The 14,484-nt window shown below is 42.0% G+C and overlaps 1 non-coding gene across 1 annotated transcript; it reads right to left on the reverse strand.

The window, feature by feature from the left end:
* Window positions 1–1,876: 1,876 nt before the first annotated feature.
* LOC125492957 (small nucleolar RNA R71) lies at window positions 1,877–1,982 on the reverse strand. Its single transcript, XR_007269346.2, has one exon. It is a non-coding gene; the product is annotated as a small nucleolar RNA R71 (small nucleolar RNA).
* Window positions 1,983–14,484: the final 12,502 nt, after the last annotated feature.

The following is a 14,484-nucleotide window of genomic DNA, read 5'->3' on the forward strand; positions in this document are numbered from 1 at the left end:
CAGAAGACTCAGGTGCGCCTGCACATCTTGACGAAGGAATTCAGAAAGAGACAGAAGACTCAGGTGCGCCCGCACCTGAGGTCTGGTGCGCCCGCACCATGCGTTCCGGAATTTAAACTTCGTTCATTAAACCCTTTTTCTCTTTTAGTTTTAGACTTACGCTTTCATTCTAGTTTTCAGAGAATATTCTAGGGTTTTGTATTAGAGAGAAAACACTTTATTTTCCATTGAGATTGGAGATTTGTGATCATAGTTTGTGATTTCCAATACATTCAAGGTACTCTTTATTCAATTTAATTCAAAGTTTTAGTTTTTATTTCATTCTTTCCGTCTTTGTTCTTGCTTTTGATTATTCTAGATCTTATTCCTTAGTCCATAATTGTGATTTACATTAGTTTAATTATTACTTAATCATGTTTAGCCTTAGATTAGTCATAGATTCATTGTTTAATTGCTTTAACTCCATGATTAGTGAGTATTTCATAATCTAGGGTTAGGGTGAAAGTATGAATTAGGGTTTTAAATATGATGTTGATGTGATTGTGATGTATGGAGAAGGTTATGCATTGATCTTGGTGTTTTGAGACCTTAGGATAGATATTGATCACATTTATACTTTGGTATTTTGATTTCAAATTGTTCTAAATCGGATTTTGAACTCTTTTATCATCCCCAAGAATCAACTTAATTTCTTAACCAAGATATTGGATGGAAATTAAGGGGATCCTTCATTAGGGGTTTTCCAAACTTATGAATCTCTTAATCAATTAACTAAAGACCATTCGAGAGAGATTTAGTTGATTGATTAAGTGATTACTCTTGAGGACCATTCGAGAGAGGACTCGAGTATTTTAGAGGAGAATAAACCTTGCATAATCGTCTTTGTTGCTTCACAATCGCATTAACAATCATTATCCGTTCTTATTCATACTAGTAACCTTAACTCTAGTGTCTTTTATTGATATTTAAACTCGTGTTATTTGCTTGTTCTGCTGTTAGTTAGATTTAATTGATACCAAAACTCTTTCAAACCCCCAAATACCTTTCAATTAGGTAGTCTAACTTGATAGACTTTACAATCCCATTTTCCCTGTGGATCGACCCTTGACTTGCCCTTACTATTCTCTTAGTAATTGCTTGTTAGGACTTATAAATATTGTTTGGAAAGCGGTTCTTAGTGCCTTAACGACACACTAAAAACCTCTTATCAAAATGGCGCCGTTGCCGGGGAAATTGTGCTATTGATTGAAGTATATTTTAGTTTAGTTTGCTTAGTTGATTTTTCTTTTATTTTCTTTTTGACTGTGGTTGTTATTTGCTAATCCTCTGCTTAGCTTTGTTGTGTTACATGAGAAGAAGAACTCACGGTTCACCCACATTGCCTCTAGATCCTGAAATCGACCGTACATTGCGAAAGCTTCGGAAGAATTTGGAAAATTTGACTTTGGGTTCCGAGCCTTCTTCACCAATCTCAAGTACATCAAGTGAAGTTGAATCAGAAATGGGTGAAGCAAATCCACAACTGTTTAGGGATTTCGGAAATCCGGGTTCCTATGTTCTTCAAGGTGGAATTCGACTCCCACCACCACTACAAATTTCAGCATTCACCCTCAGTATACTCGGATGGTGAAAGTTGAGCAGTTTTGTGGGGTCAGATGAAGATCCTCTAGACCATCTCGACAGGTTTCTTGAGATCTGTGCCATGATAACAACTAATGATGTCTCTCCTGACTACATCAAGATGCACTTGTTCCGGTCCTCTCTTACCGGAAAAGCAAAGTCATGGCTCAAGAGCTTGCCTGCTAATTCCCTCACTACATGGGAAGAAGTCACAATGGCCTTCTTGAAGAAATACTTCCCGGAGTGGAAGACTGCGGACATAAGGAGGAAGATCTCCTCATTTGAGCAAGAGAACGATGAGACACTTGCCGAAGCTTGGGACGGTTCAAGGAGATGATCCGTTCATGCCCACACCATGAGTTCAACAAGAATCTACTCATGCGATTTTTCATGATGGTCTTGATCCGATTTCACGGGCCAACCTTGATGCTGGAGCGGAGGTCAACTATTAAGATCCCGCAAGAACAACTTGAGTCCACAATTGAGGAAGTGATCAAGAACTACTCATGGGGTGGAAGACGAAGAGGTGCTCAACCTAAGAAGAGCGGAAAGTTTGAAATTGACCCCATGGATCAAATTCAAGCAAGATGGACCAACTCGACAAGAAGCTCTCCAAGATCAATCTTGCATCGTCTACTCCTTCACAGGTAAACTCTTTTTCTTGTGATATTTGTGGTGGTACTAACCATGATACTTCTTATTGTGGAGGTACCCATTCGGAGCATGTGGCGGCAATAATTCAAGAGGAGATGGTATCAAGGAAACCAAGGGTATAGGAACAATCAACAAGGAGGTTGGAGACAACCTCAACAAAACTACACCCAAGGATTCAACCAACCTCAACAAGGATGGAATCAACCTCAACAAGGGTACAACCAAGCTCACAACCAAGGGTTTGCGCAAGGGTATAACCAAAACCAAAATATAACCAAGGTGGTTCCTCCTCACAAGGGTCCAACACTACCAAGCTCCACATCAAAGGACCAACAACCCAAAACCTCCCTCCAATCTTCCATTCCCCAAACAAAATCCCGAACCTACACCATCTTCCGATCCAACCTCTCTCCAAATTCTCCAACAACTCCAATCCATGAACCAAATTCTCCAAAACCATGAGCAAAGGTTTCAAGAGCTACAAGCCCACAACAAAATGCTTGAAACCCAAATTGCCCAAGTAGCTGAGAAAATCCCTCACCCCCACAAATCAACTTCGGGCCAACCCATCCCTAACCCCAACCTCCATCAAGCCAAAGCCATTCATTTGAGGTCGGGAACAAGTTATGCGGGTCCTAAGATGCCGAATGGGGAGTTAGAGAAGGATGAAGAAGCTGAGGTTGTTGAGAAGGAGGATGGAGCTGAGGAAACTGAGAAAGAGGAAGTTGAGGAGAAAGATGAGTCACATGTTCAAGTTGGTGACAAAAACCCATTGCCATCACCTCCACCAACCAAATCTTATGTGCCTCCGGTTCCCTATCCTCATAGGTTGGTAGAGAGAAAGTTGAGTGACAAGTTCACTAAATTTCTAAATGTGATGAAGAGCCTGCAAATCAACATCCCATTCCTTGAGGCTATGTCTCAAATGCCAGCTTATGCTAAGTTCTTGAAAGAGATCCTCTCCAATAAGCGAAAACTTGAAGATGAGCTTATCTCCCTACCTTACCAAGTGAGTGCTCTTGTGCAACGAACTATGCCCAAGAAGCAAAGAGATCCCGGGAGTTTCACCTTGCCGGTGAAGATAGGTGATTAGAGCCTAAGGGTGCACTGGCCGATCTGGAGCAGTGTCAATTTGATGCCCCTTTCTATTGCAAAGCACCTGAAATTTCCTCTTCATCCTACGCGCAAAACATTCAATTGGCGGACCGCACTGTGAGAGCCCCTGTGGTGAGTTGGAGGATATACCGATTCAAGTTGGGCATGTGTTTGTACCATGCGACTTTGTGGTGATGGATATGGAGGAAGATCCTGAGACTCCTCTTATTCTGGGAAGAGAAGCTCTAAAGACTTTGGGTGCCGTGATAAACTGCAAAAACGACACAATCACGGTTGAGGTAGCTAATGAGCGGGTGGTGTTTGAGTTCTCTAAGACATTGAAGAGACCTATGATGGAGAGAATTTGTCGGGTAAGCCTAGTAGAATTCTGGGGACGAGTTGTGTGCTACTTTTACCGACACCCTTAGCTTGGACATGGAAGAGGAAACGCAAGATGAGGCGTTTGAGGTTCTAGCTACATCATCCACTGATAAAGAGGAGTGTTCTAAGCCTCCTCCCAAGGTAGAGTTCAAACCCCTTCCCTCCTCTCTTAGATATGTTTTTCTTGATGATGCATGTACTTATCCTGTTATTGTCAATTCGAGTCTTGATGACATTTCTATATCAAACTGATTGGAATTTTGCAAAAATATAAAGATGTCATTGGGTATTCGATTGATGACCTTAAGGGGATAAGCCCTTCTCTTGCTATGCATCGTATCCATCTCATCGATAGTAATGCCTCCTCCATCGAGCATCAGAGAAGGCTCAATCCCAACCTCAAAGAGGTTGTGAAAAAGGAGATCTTGAAACTACGTGACGCGGGAATCATCTATGCTATCTCAGATAGCAAGTGGGTGAGCCCGATTCACGTGGTTCCAAAAAAGGAGGCATGACTATAGTTGAGAATGAGAAAGGAGAAACAATCTCAACTAGGACTGTCACTGGGTGGAGAGTCTGTATTGATTACAGAAAACTGAACAAATCCACCCGGAAAGATCATTTCCCCCTTCCCTTCATTGACCAAATGTTGGAGAGGCTTGCTCGTCATTCACACTTCTGTTTTCTCGATGGTTATTCCGGATTCTTTCAAATCCCCATTCATCCGGATGACCAAGAGAAAACCACCTTTACTTGTCCGTATGGGACATTTGCATATCGAAGGATGCCCTTTGGTTTGTGTAATGCCCCATCCACTTTTCAAAGGTGTATGACAGCAATCTTCTCTGACATGCTAGAAGATTCCATTGAAGTGTTCATGGACGACTTTAGTGTGTGTGGTTCGTCTTTTGACACATGTCTGGTTAATCTTGAATGTGTGTTAAAAAGGTGTCAAGAGACGAACCTGTCTGAATTGGGAGAAGTGTCACTTTATGGTCGAGGAAGGCATTGTCTTGGGCATAAAGTGTCGAAAAAGGGTATTGAAGTAGATCCGGCAAAGGTTTCGGTTATTGAGAAGCTTCCGCCACCGAACTCGGTGACGGGAGTTCGTGCTTTCCTTGGACATGCTGGTTTTTACCGCGTTTCATCAAGGATTTCTCTCAAATAGCCAAACCATTGACGAATCTACTTCAAAAGATGTTGATTTTGAGTTTGATGAGTCTTGTATTAAGGCTTTTGAAACTCTTAAAAAGCCCTTACTTCTGCCCCCATTGTGCAAGCTCCGGATTGGAGCTTGCCTTTTGAACTAATGTGCGATGCTAGTGACTTTTCAGTGGGAGTTGTTCTTGGGCAACGCAAGGAAGGGAGGCTTCATGTGATAGCCTATGCAAGTAGGACTCTGGATGATGCTCAACGGAACTATGCAACTACGGAGAAGGAAATGTTGGTCGTGGTCTTTGCTTTTGACAAGTTCCGTTCCTACTTGACATGTAATAAGGCGGTGGTGTATACGGATCATTCTGCGGTCCGGTATTTGATGAGTAAGAAGGATGCCAAGCCTAGGCTCATTAGGTGGGTGTTGCTTCTTCAGGAGTTTGATTTTGAGATGAAAGAGAAGAAGGGGACGGAGAATGTGGTAGCTGACCATCTTTCTCGCCTCCCTCTTGAAATCTGGAGGAGATTCCTATCGAGGAAGATTTGAGAGAAGAAGCATTGTTCGCCATTCTGAAAATGAGGTTCCATGGTTCGCGATTATGCAATTATTTGGCTTGTGGGATTGAACCTCATGGTTTTATTCCCAACAAAGGAAGCGGTTTTTAAAGAAGTTTCGAGGTTCTACTGGGATGACCCGCTCCTTTTTAAGAAGTGTGCTGATGGAGTGTTTAGGAGGTGTGTTCCTAATCATGAGATGGACCTCGTTTTGATCATTGCCATACTTTGGCATGTGGAGGCACGGTGGAGCAAGCAAAACTGTTGCTAAGGTGCTCCAATGTGGTATGTTCTGGCCAACATTGCAAAAGGATGCCCGAATTTGTGGTGGCTTGTGATAGATGTCAAAGGAGTGGTGGCATCACAAAGCGACACGAGATGCCTCAACAGAACATTCTTGAGGTTGAGCCTTTGATGTCTGGGGTCGACTTTATGGGCCATTCGTTCCTTCCTGTGGGAATGTTACATTCTTGTTGCGGTCGACTACGTGACAAAATGGGTTGAAGCCATTGCCTCTCCACCAATGACCATAAGGTAGTCACCAAGCTTTGAAGAAGATCATCTTCCCTCGATTTGGGGTGCCCGCGTGTTGATCAGTGATGGCGGTTCACACTTCGCCAAAAAGCAATTAGAAGCTCTATTGAAGAAATACGGGGTGAATCACAAAGTAGGTCTCCCTTATCACCCCCAAACCCAGGCCAAGTTGAGGTCTCGAATCGAGAGGTTAAGAAATCCTTGAGAGTGTGGTCAATAGGACACGAAAGGATTGGTCTTTGAAGCTTGATGAGCCTTTGGGCTCTTCGCACGGCTTTCAAGACCGCCATAGGCACCACTCCTATCGCCTTGTGTATATGGCAAAGCATGTCATTTGCCGGTTGAACTGAGCACAAGGCTTGGTGGGCAGTTAAGGAGCTCAACATGGACCTTCACTTGGCGGAGAAGCTCGAAAAGAAAGACTAGTTGAGCTGGAAGAACTTCGTTTCGACGTGTATGAGAGTTCTAGACTATACAAAGAGCAAATGAAGAAATGGCACGAATACCGGATTCAACAACGAGAATTCCGGGTTGGGGACAAGGTCTTGTTGTTCAACTCAAGACTAAAGCTTTTCCTCGGAAAGTTAAAGTCCAAGTGGTCGGGTCCTTTCTCTGTGTTGAAGACTACTCCATAGAGCTTATGAAGTTATGGGTGAGAACGGTCCCTTTTGGGTAAACGGTCAAAGGTTGAAGTTCTATCATGATTCTCATGTCGTTGGTTCAATTGGTTGCTTGATTCTTCGCTCACCTGAGTGACTCTTATATATGATGGTTGTATCCTTTTTAGTCTAGCTAATGACTTAAAACAAGCGCTACACGGGAGGCAACCCGTTCTCTTCTTCCTTTTTTATTATTTAGTTTATTTTTCTTTTGTTTGTTAGTTAGAATTTTGATTTATCAGTTAGCCATGAGAGCTACATTGGACATCTGAGTTATTGTGAAAAGTTAAGTGAAATGAGTGATTCGAAAAAGAAAGAGTGAGAAAACAGAAGTTTAGGTGCTCCCACACCGCGTGGAAGTGCGCCCGCACAATTCTAATTTTTTTCGAAATTTTAGTTTGGTGCGCCCGCACCTTTCTCTATAACGTTTTTCAGAAAAAAACAGAAGACTTTGGTGCGCCCGCACCTCCTCAAGGTGCGCGCCCGCACCAACAAAATCATTTTCGAAAAAAAAACTATGGTGCGCCCGCACCAAATCCTCCGGAGTTTTTGTAAAAAAAACAGAAGACTTTGGTGCGCCCGTACCTCGTATAGGTGCGCCCGCACCAAACCCATCTAGAAATTTTTTTTACGACTAGTGCGCCCGCACCTGGGTGAGGTGCGCCCGCACCATCTCCTGCGGAATTTTTTAGAAAAAAAAAAAAACAGAAGGGTCTGGTGCGCCCGCACCTCTTCCTGGTGCGCCCGCACCAAACGACTTCTGAATTTTTTTTCGATTGGTGCGCCCGCACCTGAAGGAAGTGCGCCCGCACCAAACCGGCTGGGCAACAGAAATCGCAAGTTTAAGAAAATTTTTCGGCCCTCCTCACTCATTTTCCTCCTATTTTGGAAAAGTTTCTCACACTCACTCACTTTCTCTCTCTTCCTCCTCTCTAGATCCGGCGCCCATACCACTTTTCCAGCGACTTCCGACGACTTTTATCACCGGAATCTTCATCACCTTCTTCTCTACAACATTCAAGGGCACAAAAATTGGGGCTTTTGCAAGGATTTGATTTCTAGGGTTCAAAATTGGGGATTTTCATCTCCATGTGGTAACTCTCTCTAACCCTTGCTTTTCATCAATAATCTCGTAATTTGGACTTCTAGTGTGTTTTCTTTTAGATTGGATGCTTGTTTTCCTTGAAATTTTTGATTATTCATGAACTTTGCTCCTATTTGTGTTTGAATGTGTGGTGAACAAGTGTATTTCATGTTGTTTGTGGTATTTTTCATGATTCTCTGAATTTTGTGAATTACATTGCATGAATTTCTAGTGTTGTTGATTCTTGTGCACAATTGTGGTTGATTTGGTGAATTGTCTTGAAAGTCTCTTATAAGTGGTGATACTCTTGATTGTTAGCAACTTGGTTGCTACTAATTGTGGATTGGCTAGCTGGTAGATCTTAGGAGTAGTTTTTAATTTTTCTTTTTGTGTGTTTCTTTGTGTTTTTGATTTTTCTTTTTGGTGTTTCTTTGTGTGAGAGTCCGCTTTGTGGTTGTGTCATTGCAGCAGATCATCACTTCTCCTTCCTTTTTGCAAAACAAAAATTCTTTACCACCATGGGAAGAAGTAGTGGTGAAGGCTCATCTAGGTCTAAGAGAGCAAAGACCGGGTCCTCTTCACAAGGACCCTCGTCCAGCTTTAATCCCCCTCCCCTCTATGCTGTGAAACTTCCCAATGCCGCTCATAAACAAATTTTTCAACAACTTTCTGAGCGCACGTTTCGTCCCACAAAGTTCTATGACTACACTACCTGCAACTACCTTAACATCGAATCGATGATAAGGGAGATGGCAGGTAATGTCGGGTTATCGGACTTTCTTGACGTCCATGCACCTACTTATGATCAACTCACTCTCGAATTCTTGAGTACGTTGAACATAAGTAAGAGCGGCACGGTGCTCTAGCTATTCAATTTCGTATGTTTAATCAAGCTAGAGCACTCTCCTTCGACGAATTCTGTGAGGCATTCGGGATGGATTCTCGAGCTCCCTGTGATCCCCTTTGGGCACCATCTGGCAGGGATACAATGAGCAAGAATGGTGGGCAAAATCACCAACGGCACGACTCCGTTTCGGACGAATCGTCCAAAGCGTCGGAGATCATCCATCTTGCTCTCCGTTACTTCCATAGGATGTTGGTTTACACCATCTTTCCTAAACAGGAAGTAGGACAGTTGAGGAAGGACGAGTGCTGGTTCTTTGGTTGGCCACTGACGGGGCCCACCATAGAGCCGAATTAACTTTGCTGCGCTCCTCCTTCACCGACTGCAGGAGATTCGGGGGGACTACGGTGACTGGGGAGATCCTTTGTGGTGGAATGGTCACCCAGTAGCGTCCTACCTCGAGTTGGACGATGACCTGGCTCGCTTGGAAGCTAGCGTGCCTACTGTTGGTCAGTCCAACAGATTGGATGGTGCAGTCTGCAGCAGATGAAATTTCTGCGCAATTATAAGAAGGAAAACTGCATCTGGCTTGTGGGGGGGCGACCTTACTGTTTTATAGGGCCCGACTTCGTTTGGGACCTCCCCGCTAACGTGAAAACCGTTGGCGGGTTCCCCCTGCCCATGACATCCCACGGGCTATCCCTGAGCCAATCCTACGGAGCGCATTCCACGCGTTCCGAGAGGTCCGAGGCCCGACCACCGCATTCCTGAGAGTGAGGTGGCCGAAGCTTCCTCCTCTCAATCCTTCGACATGGGCTCTGTCATGGCGGCCATAGCCTAGATGCAGGCCTCTCAGGAGGCCAATCACCGTGCGGTTACTGCTACTCTTGCCGGTATCCGCACCGACCTCGACCATGTGTCTAGGTGGCTTGGCGCACTCACCTCGCCAATGTCCACTCCGGACATGAGCCTCCCTTCCCTAACCATCCCCACTATCCTCCTTCTTTCGACCCTCGAGAAGGGCCGTTTGAGGAGCCTTCTTTCCGTCCTTACCCCACTACCTCCTACTATCCTGATGGGTACTCTGGTGGGTATTTCCCTCCTTACCCCCTCCCGATGGGGGATGGTGGGAACTATTAGAGAGTTTTCATAACCCCCCTCCCTCTCCCTCCTTTTGCAACTCCGAGCGCGGATTTTGCTTAAGCTTGGGGGACTTGCATGTATGTCTATATCTTTGGGAGTTTTGGGGTCATGATGGTTAGAATAGGGGTCTCATTGGTTTTCGGTATCAGTTGGTGATTGTTCCTGTCTGTTGGTTTGATTTCCCCCACCCCTGCTGACTTCTCTTCACCCGTATAGCTTTGCTTTGGTAGTTTTGTTTTGCTTTTGCTTTGCACATTTTCCTCTTTTACTCTTTTTCTTCTCCTTTTTCTGCATTTAGGATAGCTTGGTTGCATGCATGATTTGTGGCTAAAGTGTTCATGACTTGATTGGAAGACCTTCCTTATATTAGACTTGATGATTTTGGAAGCCCTGTTGTGACTTTAAGCGTCTCTTGAAACGATAACTTTTGGTAGAGTCTCTTTGAAATTAGGCGAGTTGGATGAATGGATTGCCTTGCCCCTTGTGCGATGAATCCCGAAGGAGGGCCAAGAACCTCGTAAGACTCACTCACAACCCTCACCATTGATCGCCTAACTTGTGACTTGCATTTTAGCTCCCCAAGATTACATAAGACGAGCCTCTAGGAGAATGATTTAGGGCGTTTCTTTTGCTAGTAATAGGAGCTACAAAACCAAAAGCTTGAATACCTGCATAATATTCGCTTCTCAACCCATCTGAGCCTTTCTATCCTATTTTTGCTTAACCCACATAATGAGTCATGGCCAAACTTTCCCCAAAGTGGAGTGCATGTGTAGTTTTTGTTGAGTTAAGTTGTTTTGATATTAAGTCTTGGTTGAAAGAGAGTTAATGTGCTTGTATGTAGCAAAAGTTGAAAAAAAATTTGTGAAAAAGAAAGACAAAAGAAATAAAAGAAAGAAAGTTCTTATTGTTTGATTTGGTTTATTATTGAAAATGAAAAGAAAGAAAGATCAAATTGATGAGAAAAATGAAAAAGTTCACAAAGTGAAAAAGAAACAAGTGAAATTCAAGGCTATGTGTGAGATTCTTTAATTGAGAATGTGTTAGGACTAGCTTGGGGGAGTATTTACCCCTAGTTTGTACTCCACTTACCCTTTTTGCACCACATTCCTAGAATATAATCCACACCCCTAACCTAGCCCCGTTACAACCTTAACAAAGTCCCTTTTGACTTCTAGATTGGACTTGATCTATTTAGTAGTGGCGGGCGAGATTTTGTGCAAGTCATGATGAGGGTCATCAAAACTGGTAGAGGCGAGCAATTATGGTTGAGCATCCCTAGGGAGGAGTCAAACTTGGGTCTTGGAAGTGGAGAAGAGTGAGAAATCATTCTTGGAAAGCTTTCTTTCAAAAAGACTCGGTTGATCGGTGGATTGAGACCTTAGAGTCACTCTTGTGCTTCCTAATCATCTTCCCTCTTGTGTTTGGTTGGTCTCCTAAATCTTGCTATGAACTCATTTAGCTTGCATGTCATGATTGTAACCTTGCATTTAGAGCATATAGGTTAGTTTGTTGCATGTTTCCCTTTTCTTTTTATTCTCCTTTCTTCTTCTTTCCTTCATTCTCATTCTTGGTTTACTTGAGGACAAGCAAAACGCTAAGCTTGGGGGAGTTTGATAAGTGCGTTTCTAACGCACTTTATGACTTCTTTTGGCTTGTTTTAGCTCCCTTTTTTCCTTTTCTTCCCTCTTTCTCCTCACTTTTCCCTTCTATTTCATTCACTTGATCATACTTGATCATAGTGACATTTTGCTAGATTTTCGATCTATTTTGATCGAATTTCTAGCACATATGCTTTCACCATGTTTGCTCGTGTTTTATTGCAGGTATGACCCTTTTCGGGCCGAGTAATGCGAGACATGGCACAAGGGAACGAGCTAGAGGATGAAGGGAGCATGAGGTGCGCTAGAGTCCCCGCACACTGATGGTCGCCGCACACTGCTGGTGCGCCCGCACCATCGACATTATTGAACAAACAGACGACTTCGGTGCGCCCGCACCCAGCACAAGGTGCGCCCGCACCATGCATTCCGGAATTTAAACTTCGTTCATTAAACCCTTTTTCTCTTTTAGTTTTAGACTTACGCTTTCATTCTAGTTTTCAGAGAATATTCTAGGGTTTTGTATTAGAGAGAAAACACTTTAGTTTCCATTAAGATTTGAGAATTGTTGATCATAGTTTGTGATTTCGAATACATTCAAGGTACTTTTCATTCAATTCAATTCAAAGTTTTAGTTTTTATTTCATTCTTTCCGTCTTTGTTCTTGCTTTTGATTATTCTAGATCTTTATTCGCTTAGTCCCATAATTGCGATTTACATTAGTTTAATTATTACTTAATCATGTTTAGCGTTAGATTAGTCATAGATTCATTGTTTAATTGCTTTAACTCCATGATTAGTGAGTAGTTTCATAATCTAGGTTAGGGTGAAAGTATGAATTAGGGTTTTAAATATGATGTTGATGTGATTGTGATGTATGGAGAAGCTTATGCATTGATCTTGGTGTTTTGAGACCTTAGGATAGATATTGATCACATTTATACTTTGGTATTTTGATTTCAAATGTTTCTTAAATCGGATTTTGAACTCTTTTATCATCCCCAAGAATCAACTTAATTTCTAAACCAAGATATTGGATGGAAATTAAGGGGATCCTTCATTAGGGTTTTCCAAACTTATTGAATCTCTTAATCAATTAACTAAAGACCATTCGAGAGAGGATTTAGTTGATTGATTAAGTGATTACTCTTGAGGACCATTCGAGAGAGGACTCGAGTATTTTAGAGGAGAACTAAACCTTGCATAATCGTCTTTGTTGCTTCACAATCGCATTAACAATCATTATCCGTTCTTATTCATACTAGTAACCTTTACTCTAGTGCCTTTTATCTGATATTTAAACTCGTGTTATTTGATTGTTCGTGCTATTAGTTAGATTTAATCGATACCAAAACTCTTTCAAACCCCCAAATACCCTTCAATTAGGTAGTCTAAGCTTGATAGACTTTAGCCAATCCCTATTTCCCTTTGGATCGACCCTTGACTTGCCCTTACTATTCTCTTAGTAATTGCTTGTTAGGAATTATAAATATTGTTTGGAAAGCGGTTCTTAGTGCCTTAACGACACACTAAAAACCTCTTATCATTGGTCCACCAAATATCAGCATCTTGGATGAGATGGTAAGCTACACAATCAACTCTCATCTCTTAAGGGACGTGGAGAGTGCCGAATATCTTGTCAAACTCTATGATCCAATTTTCCATCTTCACTAGGTCACCTTTTCATCGCACTTGGCAGCTTCTTCCCATCAATTGCTTTAAGGACATCAACAACTTCAGTCATAGTTACTTTGCCTGTACTACTAGCAGCTCATGCTTCAATGAGCAACTGAACAGCCTCGCTCATGGCTTTCTTGGACTCAGCCATTTGGCGCATCAAAGCTTGTATCTTTGATGGCTTGGTCCAATCACGTCTATACATCTTCTCAGCACTACATAGGATAAAAGAACTTAGCTGATAACGAAAGCATATAACTCTTGATTGAAATTGAAGAACTTTCTCTCGTATCACGCTAAAAGAAACAATCACACAGTTAGCATAAACAAGCAAATAACACAACATATACACTTCCGTGTATAGCCCATCTCACTATCTCACTGCGGCTTGTCAATGCTTTTTTTTAAGTTCTATCATCTTTACCTCAGTCATGTCATTTATAAACCTAGGCTCTAATACCAACTATAAAACCCATGAATTTCGAGGTACTACCTAAACTAAATAATATTGAAATTCTACAGAAAAATCGAAAGAGTTCTGTCAGAAATATGGACTGCCTAAAATTAAATTTAGGACTCGCGTCCAATTATAAACTTCTTTCATCAAACCAGCAATCCAAATTCTCAATAATCCTCATCCAGCTCAAGAGCCAATACGTCCATGCATAATTAACCAAATACCAAAATTGTTATTCCACAATTAGTGCCTTAATAACCGTCAAACATGAGCTACACATGCTAAATCCAAGTCAAAGCAAAACTTAACAATACTATTACAGTCCAGACAAGTAAAGGTTTAAGTGAATTAATGTTTACAACCTTGAGTCCCAAAATGATAAAATATACACATATATATTGCAGCGGATAAGGAACTACTACAACTTTAACTAGCAAAAGCAGGTGGAACATTGCTCTCAGCCCACACCCCACACCCCACACCAAACCTGTAAGATTTTCATGTACTTGCACATATTGAGCATGTAGTACTAGCCAAACTGGCTGAGCAAGATTAAGCCAAACAAATATGCAAGTAGGATAATTATATATCCTATAAATCATCTTCTTTTGAATCAAAATAATTAGAAAGCGTTATAAATCCTTTTCTTGTATTCCTTTCTAAATCAAATCTTTTCTTTCTTTTCCTTAAAACAAATCCTTTCTTTCTTTTACTTCACAAACAGATACTTATAAACCTATGGAATGGCACAAACTTTCCTTGCCTTTGGGCTAGCTAGGCCCTCCAGATAACTTATAAGCAAAGATCCTTAATGTGCACACCCTACAAATGGCCAAACCGTAGCAGAAGATCTAAGTTTGAGGCATTAATCAACGTACCCCCAACTAATATGTAATGTTAAGACAAACCCGACAAAGTTTCATTTTCCTTGAGATACTACTCAGGTAATCTCAACCATTTTGAAATCACGAAATTATTTGTTCAAGATACCACATAGGCAATCTCAACAACTTGAAAACACAAAA

This window comes from Beta vulgaris, chromosome 8, assembly GCF_026745355.1.
Source record: "Beta vulgaris subsp. vulgaris cultivar EL10 chromosome 8, EL10.2, whole genome shotgun sequence".
NCBI lineage: Eukaryota > Viridiplantae > Streptophyta > Magnoliopsida > Caryophyllales > Amaranthaceae > Beta > Beta vulgaris.